Source organism: Asparagus officinalis, chromosome 2 (assembly GCF_001876935.1).
Source record: "Asparagus officinalis chromosome 2, Aspof.V1, whole genome shotgun sequence".
Taxonomy (NCBI): domain Eukaryota; kingdom Viridiplantae; phylum Streptophyta; class Magnoliopsida; order Asparagales; family Asparagaceae; genus Asparagus; species Asparagus officinalis.
This window is the reverse complement of record NC_033795.1, coordinates 47,315,865-47,331,673: the sequence shown is the minus strand read 5'-3', so window position 1 is coordinate 47,331,673 and position 15,809 is coordinate 47,315,865. Positions and strand designations below refer to the sequence as shown.

The following is a 15,809-nucleotide window of genomic DNA, read 5'->3' as shown; positions in this document are numbered from 1 at the left end:
ATCGATGCCGGCATCGATACCCCTATCGATGCCGGCATCGATACCCCTATCGATGCTGGTATTGATGCCATCGTCATTCTGTTACGAATCTAATGCTGAAATTCATGGTTTTTGGATAAGATTTCGATCCAAGGGCTCTCATTCACTGATGTTTACTATAAATAGGGGTAGAGAGTGAGGGGTTAGAGGTGTGAAAGTTTTTATAACTCCTTTTGGAGAGGAGGGCTACTCTTAATTGAGAAGGTCTTCCAAATTTATAACTTTTTGTTACAATTAATAAAATAAAATTTTCACCACTTTAAAGTGTTCTCTTCTTCTCTTTGTTGGATGATGAAGATGAAGATGAAGATGGAGATTAATTTGAAGGTTTGTTTTTCTTATTTTTCTTTTTTTGCTTATTAGTTTAGATTTATTTTCATGCTTGTAATTAGATTTTATTTTCTTGTTTAAATAGCCAAGAGGCTAGAACCCTCTTGCCTTAGATTTATTTTATGCTTATAGATTAGATTTATTTCATGCTTATAGAGTAGATTTGTTTTCTTGCATTTAATTCTTACAATTTATTTTGTAGTTTAGATTTTTACAATTTATTTTGTAGTTAGATTTTAATTTCTTGCACTATTCACCTTGAGGCTAGAACCCTCTTGGGTTAGTTTTTCTTTTTGTTCATTTTTATTTTCTTTGATTCGCCTTTAGGCTAGAACCCTCTAAGGAATCACCTTTTTCTAAGAAGTGGATTCAATTCTAGATTACCCATATCTTTAATTGAATCCGCTATCTTTACATTCTTGATTTTTATTTGCTCTTGATTTTTTCCTTCTTGCCTTGTTGATCACATTTATATTATCACTTCCACTCTCAAATATATTCATTTACACAATCATTTTCATTCTCTCCATCTCTCCACAATCACATTCACTCATCACTCCTATTTGTCACATACACAACATAAGAACCGATTTTATATTTTCTCCTACAAAACATCTTCCTCATGGGATCGATATCTATATACTATAACTTGACACGGTTGTGCACTTGCAACATTTTTTGGTACATGTTTTTGCCGCATCAAGTTTTTGGCGAGCCTCATCAAATAATTTTTTCTTCAACTGCGGAATATCTGACACCACTAGTCGGCCTTTCATTCGAAGGCCCCCATCTGACCTGATGGTCTAATCAGCCTTGGGCTCTTTGAAAATCTCTCCCTTTTGGATTTGAATTCAAGAGTCGTCTGACTAAGCACTGACCACTCTATCAGTCCATGGTGGTTGTACTGTTAAGGCTATCAAAAATGTGTTGCTCCCATCAATCTCTGGCCTAAAGTCAAACTGACTGAGGGTAAGTAGATCTTGATACAACGAGCACCTCAAAGCTGTAAGCCCATGATGACGCTTCCTACTCAACGCGTCCGCTACTACATTCGCCTTCCCTGGATAGTACTGAAGCGCAAACTCGTAATCCTTATTGAACTCTACCCATCGTCACTACCTCTGGTTGAGTTCCTTCTGGGAGAAAAGATACTTTAGGCTTTGATGGTCGGTGAATAGCTCGAACTGAACTCCATAAAGATAATGTCTCTACGTCTTAAGTGCGAAGACCATTGCTACCAACTCCAGATCGTGGGTGGGATAATTCTGCTCATGAGTCCTCAACTGTCGTGAAATGTACGCCACTACTCTCTGATTCTGCATCAAAATGCCTCCTAGTCCTGTGACGCCCCTGGTTTCATACACGGCTGCAGTCCAGGGTGAAACCAAGGATGTCAAACCTGCCATGCACCCAATACTATGCAACAATACGTTTCACCATCACAGTTATATCTCTCTAGTGGAATCAAATAAAAATAGTGTAGGTACAAGTAGATATAAGAAAGGTAATAATGCAGTGAACATGATAAAAAAAGAGACATCACAGGTAACTAAAATCATGTTCCAAAGATATTAATAACAAGTCTTATCTGAAGAAAAGATATACGTCCAATAACTAAAATAAGAGTAAGTAATCTCAAATACAAGAGTCACATGAAAAACAAATACATAGGCTCTCAGCCTTCAAAATGAAGTACAATTCTATAAATCAACTAAATAACTACTAGACTAATGTGGAGCATAAGCTGACTATTAAGAAGTGACAGTGACTATGCGGATACTCCGTCAACCTACGACTCTCCGGAACTCTGATCTGCTGCCTGAAAAGAAGGGAAAACACAAGCGTCAGAGCCCTAGCAAGATCATCTCCATCCTCCCCCAGGGGAAGAGCTGCTACGTGTGATGGAGTCTCTACCTATATATGCATAGTCTACCTAAATCATTTATCCTGTACTAAATGAGGTTAATACTTAGAAACAAGGTTTTAAATGTCGGATGTCGGGTTCATGTCGGATGGCTGAAATCCATGTCGGATAGCGGAAATTGGGGATATATCGGGGGATATTGACTAAATATCGGATTGTCATATCGGGTAGTACGCATATGTATAATATCATGTCCTAAATGTAATCTAAGCATTCACAAATTCAATATAACCATACTTTATAAGTTCTATAGACTAAACATATAAAAAAGTAAATAATATATGGATTTAGGTTCATAAATTCTTTCCATCGGGTTCATAAGAAACCCTTAAACATGAGAACGGGTCAAACGTGTTTGAGTATTTATCACTAAACCCAAACCTGATAATAAAAAACAGATCTTAAAAAAAGTACCATATCGGTCGATTTTTCAAAGCTAAAAAATAGGCTGATATGCCCGATATGACCCTGATATTTCTGATTTGGCCCTGAAAACTGACATACGAGTTGAAAACGTCCATATCGTGTCGGTCAAGCCCTCAAACCGATATGTCGACCGACATGTCGGACATGTCGGGCGACATTTAAAACCTTGCTTAGAAACCCACAACACGAGACTGGTACGTCGAGCAAAATAATCCAAACAAGGAAACTCTCATGTGTATACCATATGTCTCAAATTGTGAATCGCTAAATATCAACTCCAAAACTAAAAATAAAGGAATAAAGAAATGCAATACTAAAATGTCAACCAAACCAAGTCATATATGTCGACCCAACATCTCATGCTACCCTTAGGTAGTCAATACAAATATCAGTACATAATCCTGTGAATTCCACAATACCATATACCCCGTCATAAAAGAACTCAACAGTGAACCACGTAAATAAATGACCTCCCACCTAGGACTCGAGCTGTCCTAGGTTTCACAGTACTATCTCTTACAAAGTTCTATGGTATCATCACATCATTATGCGAAACAGACTACTTGTTAAGGCATCCTAAGTAATTACGACCCACTAGCCTCATCGCATCACCGTGCTGAACAGACTACCTCCTCGGGTATCCTACAGGTACGGCTAATTAGCCTCATCGCATCACCGTGCGGAATGGACTGTCTCCTCAGACATCCTCATCGCATCTCCATGCGGAACGGACTGCCTTATCTGGCATCCTATAAATATGGCTCACTAGCCTCATCGCATCACCATGCAGAACATACTTCCTCCTCAGGCATCCTCATCTCATCACCATGTGGAATGGACTACCTATTCAGGCATCCTGCAATTATGGCTCAATGGCCTACTTCAACAGTATACCGACGCACTACCTTAAGAAGTACTGAGCTGTGCCCACCAACGATATCCATCCACACACATATATTGTTCTAACTAATCGTCTCCCCGTCATGGTCAAAACAATACACGCAACTATCCCATTCCCGGAAGTTCGCGTGTGCCAAGCCTTCATAGGTGTACGTCTATGTCGTACGTGTAAATCATTGTACGTCTCGAACCCCATGTTCATGAGCAACGTGCAAGAAAAATCATCACAAACAAGACATGATGTCGGTCGACTGCCCTAGGGCATTGGTCGAACGATGATCAATTCACATAAACATGCGTAAAAACAAGCTTCGGTCGAATAAAGATTTACACAAACTCAGGTGGGATCGGTCGACCGATGCACAGGGTTCGGTCGACCGACCAGAGTCTAGAACTCAGGTTTGAGTCTCATGAAGTTAAGAAAATTTTAACAAAAAGAACTTATAGAACATCATTATGGGGTATAAAACATGTTTAATCATGTGTTTAACATCTTAGGGTTTGACTAAACAATTATTTATCATCATAACATGATCTTTGGGGTTTAAAATACTTTAAACATAACTAATCAGATTAAGTTTGTACAATTAGGGTTCAAAACCTAATTAGTTCATCATCTTAGCAATTAAACACGGATCTAAACATCAAGTTAATACATTTTCTTCATTTGGTGATTTTATTCACAAATCTACACATTAAACTAGGGTTTTTCATCCACAAACTCATATCATCACATTGTTTCATGTTCAAGCCTCAAGTTTCTATACATCGACAATTAGGGTTTAGGCCATGTAAAACAAGAATTAACAATAAATCTGAAAAAACTGATGATCATGATCATCTACTTTTATCAATTAAAGATAAATTCTATTGATCTCTTTGTTGTTTTAAGATTTAACATCAAAACTAGGATTTAAATCATCAACATAAACACTACACATTAGATTAACCAATTATACAAATTAAAAATATGAACTACTACAGGGGATAGGTTTGGAGGAAGATGATGTTGCCTCAACACGCTGTTGGGAAATCCAAAGATGCAAGAAAATAAGTTCTCCCTCACCAAACGCCAATGATCTCGCCCTCTTCTCGGTATTTGCTTCACAAAGCTCTCAAAAATCACCAAGGATGTGATCTAGGGTTTTGATGAGAGAGGGTGGCTGCTAGGGTTTAGAAATATGATAGAAAAGAAGAATTTTCATGAAAAACATCGATATATATAGAGGCAAACCCGAAACAAACAAATCTAACCCAAACCAGGAAGCCCAGTAAGACTGGGAAAATAGTCCTCGGTATTTTAACTATAACGTTTTCATCCAATCTCAGAATGAGGTGCTTTAAGATGCGTTGGAAAGCTATTGGAGAGACCTACAACTTTTGTTTATTTAGTTTTTCCTGATTCGAAATGAATTGATGTGTAATGCACATAAACTCGTAACTGGTTATTTTTCCAGATTTCTTCTTTGTGCATGTTTTACTCGTTTTGTGCATGTTTAACCTTTGTATACTCTCATATATACTCTTAATTTATATCAAAACAATTATTAGCATAATCATACATTCACACTTTATATTTATCATAATTAAAACTTATTTATCAATATTAATCAAAATATTTTCAAAAATTTACGGGGTTTTACAAGTCTCAATAAGGATGCATCCGTGTAGACAACAAACGTCTTGCCACTGCTCAGGATAATCAACACTGGGGCTGTAGTCAACTTAGCCTTCAAAGTCTCAAAGGTTTTTTGACGCTCTGGCCCCTAAACAAACTGAACACCCTTCTTCGTAAGGCGTGTCAACAGGGTATCAATCTTTGAAAAGTCCTGGATGAATTTCCTATAATAGCTGCCAAGCCCCAAAAAGCTACGAATATCTGTAACGGTCTTCGGCGGCTCCTAATCAAGAACTGCTTCCACTTTGGCTGGGTTTGCAGTAATGCCCTCATTGCTAATAACATGGCCCAAAAATCTAACCTCAGATAGCCAAAACTGCATTTACTAAACTTAGCATACAACTGGTGCTCCCGCAAAGTTTGCAATGCTAATCAAAGATACTGCTCATGCTCGGCCTCTGATCTCGAGTAGATGAGGATGTTGTCAATAAATACAATCATGAACTAGTCCAAGTATGTACAGAAAACCCGGTTCATCAAATCCATGAATTTAGCGGGTGCATTGGTCAGCCCAAATGACATGACAAGAAACTCGAAAGACCCATATCGAGTCAGAAAGGCGGTCTTGGGAATATCCATCTCCCAAACCCACAACTGATGATAACCAGATCGAAGATCAATCTTCAAAAAACACTACGTTCCTTGCAACTGGTCTAATAAGTCCTAAATCCTTGGTAGTGGATACCTATTCCGGATGGTGACCTTATTCAACTCACGATAATCTATGTACAAACGCATGTTATCGTCCTTCTTCTTCACGAAGAGGACTGGTGCTCCCTACGGAGAATGACTCCGGGGAATAAAATCCTAAGATAAAAGCTCATCTAACTGAATATGTACCTCCCTCATCTCAGCAGGTGCCATACAATTAGTTACACAGGAGATCGATGATGTGCCCTGCTGCAACTCGATGCAGAACTGAACCTCTCTCACTGGAGGCAATCCAGGTATATCCTAAAAGACATCCTGATACTCTGAGATGACTCTAGTCTCATACAAATCAATACCCTGATCTCGAAACAACACCTCCTCGACATATGCCAGAAATGACTCCGCAAATTGGTTGCCCTGTGAGGTCGCTAAAACTAACTCGGTCCCATCGGACGTTCGCAAGCTGACTGCTTTTACAAAATAGTCGATACTGACGTGGTAGGACGATAACCAAACCATACCAAGAATGACATTAAACTCAGACATACATAATACGATCAAGTCAACAACGAACTCAGGCTCGTCTAAGCTGATAATGCATCTCCTACAGATACTCTCTAAGAGGGACACCTCTCCCAAAGGAGTAGAAACTGACAAGGGAAAGTCTAATTACTACGCAACTAACTAGAGTCTAATCATGAAATCCTACGAAATGAACGAATGCGACGCTTTGGAATTGAAAAGAATACGGGCTGGGAAGGAGTTCACAAGGAACGTACCTTCCACAATGACCCCGCTCGCACCATGATCGCGAGGCACAACTGTATATACTCTGCCTGAAGCTCCGGACTGCTGTGCTGAAGGCTCTACGGTATACGGGACTATCTGTCCTTGAGGAATCTCCTGAATAGCTCGCACCTTCCCCTCAATCCTCAGAACCACTGGCGGTGCCTCAAATCTCAGCTGATGGCCTTAACCTCGGCCCTGTCCATGATTTTGCTGCTGCTGACACTGATTCTTACCGTGCTGACCTCCAACTGGCGCACTGCGGCTCTATGCCCAAACTTGTAGCAGTGAAAACAAGTACATTGAAATCTGTGTTGTTGCGGTGCCCTCTGATCCTGATGAGGTCCCTTCTTATAAGGTCCTTGCTACTGCGAACCCTTGCCCTGCTGCTGTGGTCCTTCGGGTCCTGAAAATGGTCTCTTACCATTGTCCTTGTCTCTAGATTGTCCCACTCTAGCATTCCCTTCCTCTCCCTTCTGAAACATAGCCGTCTTTTACTCTTGTGCTATAGCGGTATCAGCCACCTCCCGCACTGAACGAAATCGTCTGGATACAAGATAGCGGCGTAAACTTAGATGAAGCTCCATAAAAAATATCTGAGCTTGTAAAACCTCGTTAAATTTAAAAATTTATGTTATAAATGATAATTAATATGTTATACTGTGATAAATAACATGTTTTGATGTTTGACTATGTTAGGAATTGATTTGAGACCAATTCGATGTATATATTTTTGAGTATGAGAATGAATCAGTTTGCACATGCAAATAGACTCAGAGTAGTCGACTAATGTCCTTAGTAGTCGACTACTCTGAGCCCGTATACAGTTTGTAGGCAATGAAAATTGCCTAAGTGAGAAAGCTCGCCTGGTTATGGCTCAACTGGCCAATGGCTTTGGCTGACCAGCATTCAACGACCCCAGTAGAGCTCGCCTGTGAGCACGAACCAAGATCGTTTGATTGTTGAGCTCGCCCACATGAGTTTAACCCCGCATGTTTACTTGACTCACTAGCACGAGTCAAGCTTGCCTGATTTTTGAGTTCGCTCACTTGACTTTGACCCCGCCTATTTTCTTGACTCTCCAGCACGAGTCAAGCTCGCCTGATTGTTGAGCTCACCCGCATGAGTTCGACCCCACCTATTTACTTGACTCGCTAGCACGAGTCAAGTTCACATGATTGTTGAGCTCGCCTGCATGAGTTCAACCCCGCCTGTTTACTTGACTCGCCAGCACGAGTCAAGCTCGCCTGATTGTTGAGCTCGCTTGCATGAGTTCAACCCCGCCTGTTTACTTGACTCGCCAGCACGAGTCAAGCTCGCCTGATTGTTGAGCTAGTTCAACCCCGCCTGTTTACTTGACTCGCCAGCACGAGTCAAGCTCGCCTGATTGTTGAGCTCGCCCGCATAAGTTCGACCCCGCCTGTTTACTTGAATCGCTAGCACGAGTCAAGATCGCTTGATTGTTGAGCTCGCCCGCATGAGTTTGGCCTCGCTTGTTTACTTGACTCGCCAGCACGAGTCAAGTTCGCCTGATTTCTGAGCTCGCTCACACAATTTCAGCCGGCCTGAATGCTTCGCTCACCTGCACGAGTCAAGATCGCCTACAGGAAGTTCACTCCCCTGAACGAAGCTCGCCTATAGATTCAGCTCACACGCTGGTGGGGTCTGCCAGCTGACCTTGCCTATTCGCCAAGCTCGCATGTAAGCTCTCCTGAAGCTCAGACAGCTCTCAAGCTCACCAAGCTCGCCTGTCAGCCTCGCCTGAACAGTACAAGTGACTGCTTGCTTGTGGGAGTGGGCCCACCCATGTCCCACATCCTGGGTGATGAGGCATGGCACCCATCACTCCTATAGTGGTCACATCCCACAGCTAGGGGAGGGTATGGTGCTCCTCACCTATTAGTGGTCAAATCCCACAAATCAAGGGATGGCCCATGCCATCCATTGCCTATTTATAGCCTCCTTTGGCCAATGTAAATGAGGCTGGCTCTCTGATCAACAAAAAGCCTCTAAGCCTTCGTTGCTAAGGGGCTCTTAAAAGGCTTGTCATTCTCAAGTCTCTCATCAAACAGAGACTTTCTTTGGCTTGCTTGGGTGAATATTCTTCATCCAAAGCTTGGGCTATTGAAGTAGACTCAATCTAAACTCTCAGATTTGAGGCTTTTAAGCTCTTTGTGAACCCTCGCAGCGTAGCCCTTTCTAAGCTTTCGGCCTTGATATTTGCCAAGCTCGGGTAGATTCAAACTCAACCACACCGAAGCTTCTATTGCGCACTGAAGCCCAACCACGATTTTGATCGTATCGTCCAAGGCAAGCAAACTCGATGCGAGCATCGAGGGAGGCGTCCTATCGCTGTTGAAGAAACCATGTTAAACAAGGAGGGCATTCCCTCCGCTTCTGTTGTAAACTTTAGATTTCATTGATTTGTAACAAACATTCAATCAATACAAATCTCTGATTGAGACCGACTATTACTCACCGTACAGAAGATGGCGACCATAGTAGGAGTAACTGTTTCTTCAACCGAAATGGTGGTGGCGCAATACGACGACATCGCGGAAGGGACGATTGTCGAGCCCCTTGTGATTGAGTTCGACCAAGCTAAGTACATGGAGTACTTATCTTTTTCCTCCTCCGATGGCAGAGCTTCTCGCTGATACCGCCGAGTTGCGCATGTGGCCCAGCCCTAAGTGGCCGAGGTAACCATGCCCAAGAGCTCTACCCGAGCAACAACAGGGGGTTCTATCTCCCCTAAGCCCATCAAGGCTGAGCCAAAGGCCAAAAATGCAAGCCAAGAGGCTGCTCGTTGGGTTGCTAAGAAATCTACGCAGTCCCCCATACGAGAGAAAATACTGGTTCGTGTCGGCGCGGACCAGGCCTTCACCATCAACATGAACACTCCCCTCTCAAAGAGAGCCAAGCAACGGTGACGACAAGCCATCGCCCGCCAAGAAGCCCAGGCCTTCATATCCTATGATGGCCTGAATTACTATTCAGGCCTCAAGAGAGCCAAGCAAGAACGTAAAGCTCCCAGTGCTGGCGAACTGCGTCCATCAAGTGAGCCCACCTACTTAGGTGGGCTTTGCTATGTTGGCAAAGTTCCCAAAACCGGCGGACTTGGCATTTCAGGCGAGACCAATATTTCAGGCGAGTCGCACTTTAGAAGAAAAGCTTCCCACTTCAGTGAACTGAGAATCTCAGGCGAGCCCACCAAATCAGGTGGACGTCGCTCTTCATGCCACATGTCCAGAGGTGGCAGACTTCCTAAAGTAGGCAAACTACCCAAGACAGGCAAGCTCCATGATTCAGGCGAGCCACGCCCTCAAGCAGGCAAGCTCCGCATAGCATGCGGGCTTCGCTCTGTTGGCAAAGTTCCCAAAGGTGGCGAGCTTATCATTTCAGGCAAGCCTAACATTTCAGGCGAGCCTCACTCCAGCAGTAAAGTTTCTCATTCGGCTGAACTTAGCAAGACAGGCGAGCCCACGAAATCAGGTGAGCTTCGCTCTTCAAGTTACTACTATAGATCGGGCGAACTGCGCAAGACAGGCGAGCTCCATGATTCAGGCGAGCCACACCCACAAGCAGGCGAGCTCCACACATCAGGCAAGCTTTGCCTCACAAATAGAAGCAACCTTATAGGAGAACCCCAGCAGGCCCGCCTGAACATAAGCCTTAGCCAAAAAGTCGCCACAGCAAGTCAAGCGAGTGAACCTCGCCTGAATGAACAAATGTATAGAGCTCGCCAATTGGCTGAAGCTCGCCCGAACTCGAGACCTCGCTTGTCAAGGCAGACTCGCTTGAACTCAACACTTGGAGAATTTCCCAAGTGTTCCCATTTGAGTTCCCTTGAACTCTCTTCACCAGAGTGCACATTTGGTCCTTCTAGCACTGGAGGTTGTCACCTTCAACCTATAGGAGATCTTCAGGATCATCTGACTCACAAACACACTATTCACGAGGCAAATTCTTAGTGTCATTTCGAGAGGCTCATCCAGATAGTACTTGCTGATTGTCAGTGTACTAGTCCACCAAGGCCATCGGTGGTCGAGAGACTTTCTCAGCAACCTCCAGGATCAAAGCCTCCCTGCTAGAGACACCATCATCAGAGAAGACGAACTGCTGGTGACCTAGAACTCTCAACAGCCACAGTCATCATGGCAGGGAAGGGGAAAGCCAAGTATTCGAACTCGTCGGATCCAGAATATTCTCTAGGATTTAGATGGCCCTCCGTTGAGCACGAGGGTGTCTACCTTCGCACCCGCACTCAAACAGGGGCTGCCATCCCATTCGATTATGTTCACCTGTCGCCCATCTATGACAATGATGACGAGGTTTTCTCAGCAACAGCAACATCTCAAACGTCAAGGTGCACATGGAGGAAGGCTCTGAAGACTTTACTAAAAAGTTTGAACAATAGCAAGCTACCATGGACGAGCAGCAGGTGACCATCGACTCCATGAAGGAAATGATGGACCAACTTCTCAGGAAGAAGAGGAATTCCCAGAATCGGCAGAGAGCCTCGAAGCACAAAGAGCGAGGGCCTACTCCTCACACAACTGAAGAGGAAGACAATCACGAATCACATTCAAATTATTCATCCCGGTCCTTAGGGAGAGCCTCACATGCCGGCAGCACCCCCCGGGACAAGAGGTTCAACAAGTTCTGGAATCAACTCAATGCCCTTAAGCTTCAGAAGAGCATGAACGAGCTGGGGGTGGTTCGACTGTATCCAGTTGAATGGGATACAATTCCCTACCTGGCGAAGTTCAAACCAATGAGCTTGGTCCAGTTCGATGGCAAGGCATCCCCCTCACAGCATATCTACTATTTCCTGTCTCAAATAGGGTTCCTCATCGGGAATGATGCTATTCTTAGCCGACTATTCATCGGCACCCTTAAGGGGGTGGCCTTTGAGTAGTTTCGAAAGCTGGAACCTGGCTCTATCAACATATGGGCCGATATGGAAAAGCTCTTATTAGCCCGTTTCTTCAATGGGGACACGGGAGTATCGATGACCACCTTGCTTGTTGATAAGCAAAGGAAAACAGAGTCGGTCAACGACTTTGTCAAGAAATTCAGGAATCGGTCATTTCAATATCGGGACCAGGTCTCTCAAAACACTTTGATCGAGATGTGTCACAACAACCTCCCAATCAACATCATGTCCAAGGTCGGCAAAGTGGAAACCCGATCTAGAAAGAACTTGTTCGCCAAGGTGAGCAAGTTGAAAATATGATCAAAAGTTTGGAGGCTGAAGAACCTCAACCTAAGAGGGGAACTTCCGAACCAACCTCATCCAGGAATCCTTCCCGGTCAAGAGGGAAAGAAATCATGGCTGTCGAGACTACTCCAGCCCCCAAATCGACTCAGAGGCAAAAGCCCAAGCCTTTTGAGCAGCGTCCCCCGAGGCACTACGACTTCAAGGAAGATCAGGTCGTGGCTACCTTCGACACTCTGCTCAAGAGCAGCATGATCAAGATGCCAAAAGTCACAAATCCTAAGGACGTGAGCAGAACAGATGATCCGAATTACTGTACGTCCCACAGATTTGTAGGTCATCACACCTCCAAGTGCTATATCCTCTAGGACAAGCTCTAATCTCTTTACGACGCTGGAGTCCTGACAAAGGAGAAGGTGCAGAAGAAAGTGCCAGTAGGTTTTGTGCCCATCCCCAAGGCAGTATTGAAGATCACAAATGCTGATCCTCATAATCAACGAGAGAAAGGCTTGGTACGACAAACTTTGCCATCAGGACAAGTGATGTGGGTTCACCCCAATCTCCTCAGAGACAAGCAATAGACTTCCAAGAAGTCCGAGAGCAAGCCTAGGCTCTGAAACATCTTTTCGGCCATTCCCGACGATGACAAAGCAGAGGTAGCGACCCTCACCGATTCTGACGAAGAGGTGGATGCGCTAATCACCAGAGCAGGGAAGGACTTTGCAAAGAACTACCCTTCGATAGTGGAAAGTTTGGCAAGGCCTCCGGTAGGACCATCACCAATGGTCCAACCGAAACTTGACAAGCCGAGTTCAAGTGGTCAGCCATTTCGTTTTGACCTACTCGCACAGCTGAAGAATATTTCGGCCAGGATCACTCTATATGAGCTCCTGCGGCTATCCAAGTCTACCTAGGGAGCTCAATGAGAGGTACTGGCGAACTCATAGGCCTTCGCCACGCACTTCTCACCCGATCCGAAAGAAGACACGGAAATAGAATGTCCACAATGCTGTCAGACATCCAAACAGCGTATTCCCTGCATCACCTTCACTCCTGAGGTCATGCTCATCAAGAGTACATCTCACGACCGGCCCCTATACTTCACGAGGTATGCCGGTTCCTCTCGGGTGGATAGAATCCAAGTAGACCCAGGGTCTGCATTAGGCATTGTCCCCCTGAAGCTCATCAAGCACATGGGGGGTACCTCAAAAGCAGTTGTTTGCAACAACCACCACCATCTTTGGCTTCAACGCCACCGCGACCTGGCTACTGGGGAAGATTCGCCTCAAATGCTGGCTGGACGACATGAAAACGGATGTGACCTGCTACATCATCGATGCAGAACCCTCCTGTAAAACCCCAAAATTTTATAATGAAAATGTGTGAATAAATAGTAATAAAATTTTCTTTTGTGATAAATAATCATATATATATAAGATGTATATGTTTATCAGTGTTGGGAACCCAACGGGTATTTATAAGTGAGAGAATCAGATGAATAGTCCAGCATGTCAATTTTTGAGTAGCTGGCATTCTTTGGGCTGCGCGGTCGACCGTGGCGGTCGACCGCACAGCGGTCAGAGAGTTTTCTCAGGTTGGGTTTTTACGGATTTTGTTTTGGTCTTATCGGGTTTCGGGTCGGGTTAGGGGATTAGTATACATACTAATCCAACCCAGGAGAGCCTCTCTTGATCTGAGACCTAAAACCCAAGCCCCCATCTCTCTCCTCTCTAAACCCTAGATGGATTTGGCGATTTTGGGAAGCTCGGAGGATTTTCAGGGGGTTTTCGCAGGTTAGATCGAAGGAGGATCATCTTCAAGGCATTCGTCAGCATCTAAGGCGAGTATCATCTCGCCCAATCCCTCACCCCTATTTTCTATGGTTTTCTTTTGATTTTTATGAGTTTTTGATGAGCTCAAATGGTATTTTCGTATAAAATTGAGTTCTCCATAATATGGATTACAAGAACCAATGGTTTTAGTTTATAAAAATTCACCAATGTTCTGTTTAATAAAGATCTAGATCTGAGGTTTGCCTAAACAAGAGTTAAATCATTTTTACTGTTGTTAAAACGTTTTTGATTTGTTTCTGATGTATTTGGAATATTGGAAATGTAGATTTCAGGCTTGGGATTAGCTGTTTATCTTCTGTAGGATTTTTGAAACATTAGAACTCCTGTTATCGTAGAGAAATGTCAAATTTTATTTCAGGTTTCGAGCTGACAGAAACTCAGATTTGGGTTTCTGTCCTCTTGGCGGTCGACCGGGGCGGTCGACCGCTGGGCTCGCTGTAAGGGCAGAAACCGTCTGCGGTCGACCGCGCCGGTCGACCGCGATGCTCTGGCGGTCTATATACTGATTTGGTTGTGAGATTGATAAGTAGATTTCACTACATGTATCGTAGCGATCCTTTTACTATTTTCTACAGTCCTCGTGTTGGACTATAATCCATAGAAGTCCTCGTGTTGGACTTTAATCCATTTCAGTCCTCGTGTTGGACATTTGCCACTTATTCCATGAGTTTGGAAACTACAATATATAGTTCCTGTTTCGGATATAGTTCTTAACCCTGCATATGACTTTCTCACAGCAGTTCACGACATGATAATTATGGGGATTTTGATATGACACTTATGTAGATTTTAACATGATATTCATGTAGGCTATGATATAGCACTGCACTTATGCTCTGAGATTAGTTGTATTTCTTTTATTATTGTTCCTGTATTAGAACCTCGGGTTTGGTGATTAGGGGTTTACAATTTGAGATATAAGGTATATACATGAGGGTTTCCTTGTTTGGATTATTTCGCTCGACGTACCTATTCTCGTGTTGTAAATTTCTAATTACTCAGACCCTCTTTAGTGAGATCAATGATTTTTAGATCTATTATATATTATCTGTATTTTCTTATACAACGAGCCCTGTTCCCTTGGGGTTGGTTGTGATGTTACTCGCTAGCGCTTTAACGCTCATTGTCCCTCCCCCTTTCAGGTAACGAGCCAGGAGCCCGGAGAGTCGCAGGTTGATGGGGATGCATTTTAGCCTCCTCCGTCTATTTGGTTATATATTTTCTTTTGGGAGTTCCACAGTAGATTTTTGCTTAGACATTTGAGAGTCATGTTCTAGAAGTTGTAAAGGCTGTGTGCCTTATTTCCTTTTCGTCAGATATTTGTATTTGAGACTTGTTGAGTATTCCAGTCTATCTACTCAGACCTTGACTATGTACCTCTGTATGTTGGATGATGAGATATTAATGTGATTATTATCAGTTCATCAGTATTTCTTGCATTATCTCTTACTTGCTTTTGTACCTACACCTGTTGTTGACTCTACTAGATAGATGTTAATTGTGATGGTGAAACATGTTATTGCACGGTGTGGTGCATGGCAGGTTTAACATTCTTGGTTTCACCTTGGACTGCAGCCTTGTGTGAACCCAGGGATGTCACACCTCCTATAACATGTTGTTGGGTCGTCCATGGATCCACAATAATCGGATAGTCCTGTCCACCCTACATCAATGTTTGAAGTACGTGGACGACTATAATCAAGTGAAAACGGTGGTTGCTGATAAACAACCCTATAAGGGGAATGAAAACTACTTCACTGATTCTTTACTCTACCAGGACTCTGAATGGGATGACAAATCCCTGGTCGAGGAACTCGGTAGTAGCAACAAGGCCGATAGTGAGCTTGAGAGCAACAAGGGTCTTGTCTTCAACGACATTGAACCCATTGTAATCGGTTACAAAGGCCTTGTTGTAACCAACGCTGACAAGGTGGGCGGGCATACCCTGAATGAAGATCTTGAATTTGCTTACTCATCATCTGGGTCAGAATCAAGTCATGATGA

At 43.5% G+C, this 15,809-nt stretch overlaps 1 protein-coding gene across 1 annotated transcript in view; it reads left to right on the top strand.

Annotated features, from left to right (window-relative positions):
- The window catches only part of LOC109831117 (alpha-L-arabinofuranosidase 1-like), a 50,971-nt gene extending 35,787 nt beyond the window's left edge, over window positions 1-15,184 (top strand). The window contains exon 20 of the mRNA XM_020398458.1: window positions 14,948-15,184. The gene's annotated coding sequence lies outside the window, so the exon portion shown is untranslated. The remainder of the gene's footprint in view (window positions 1-14,947) is intronic.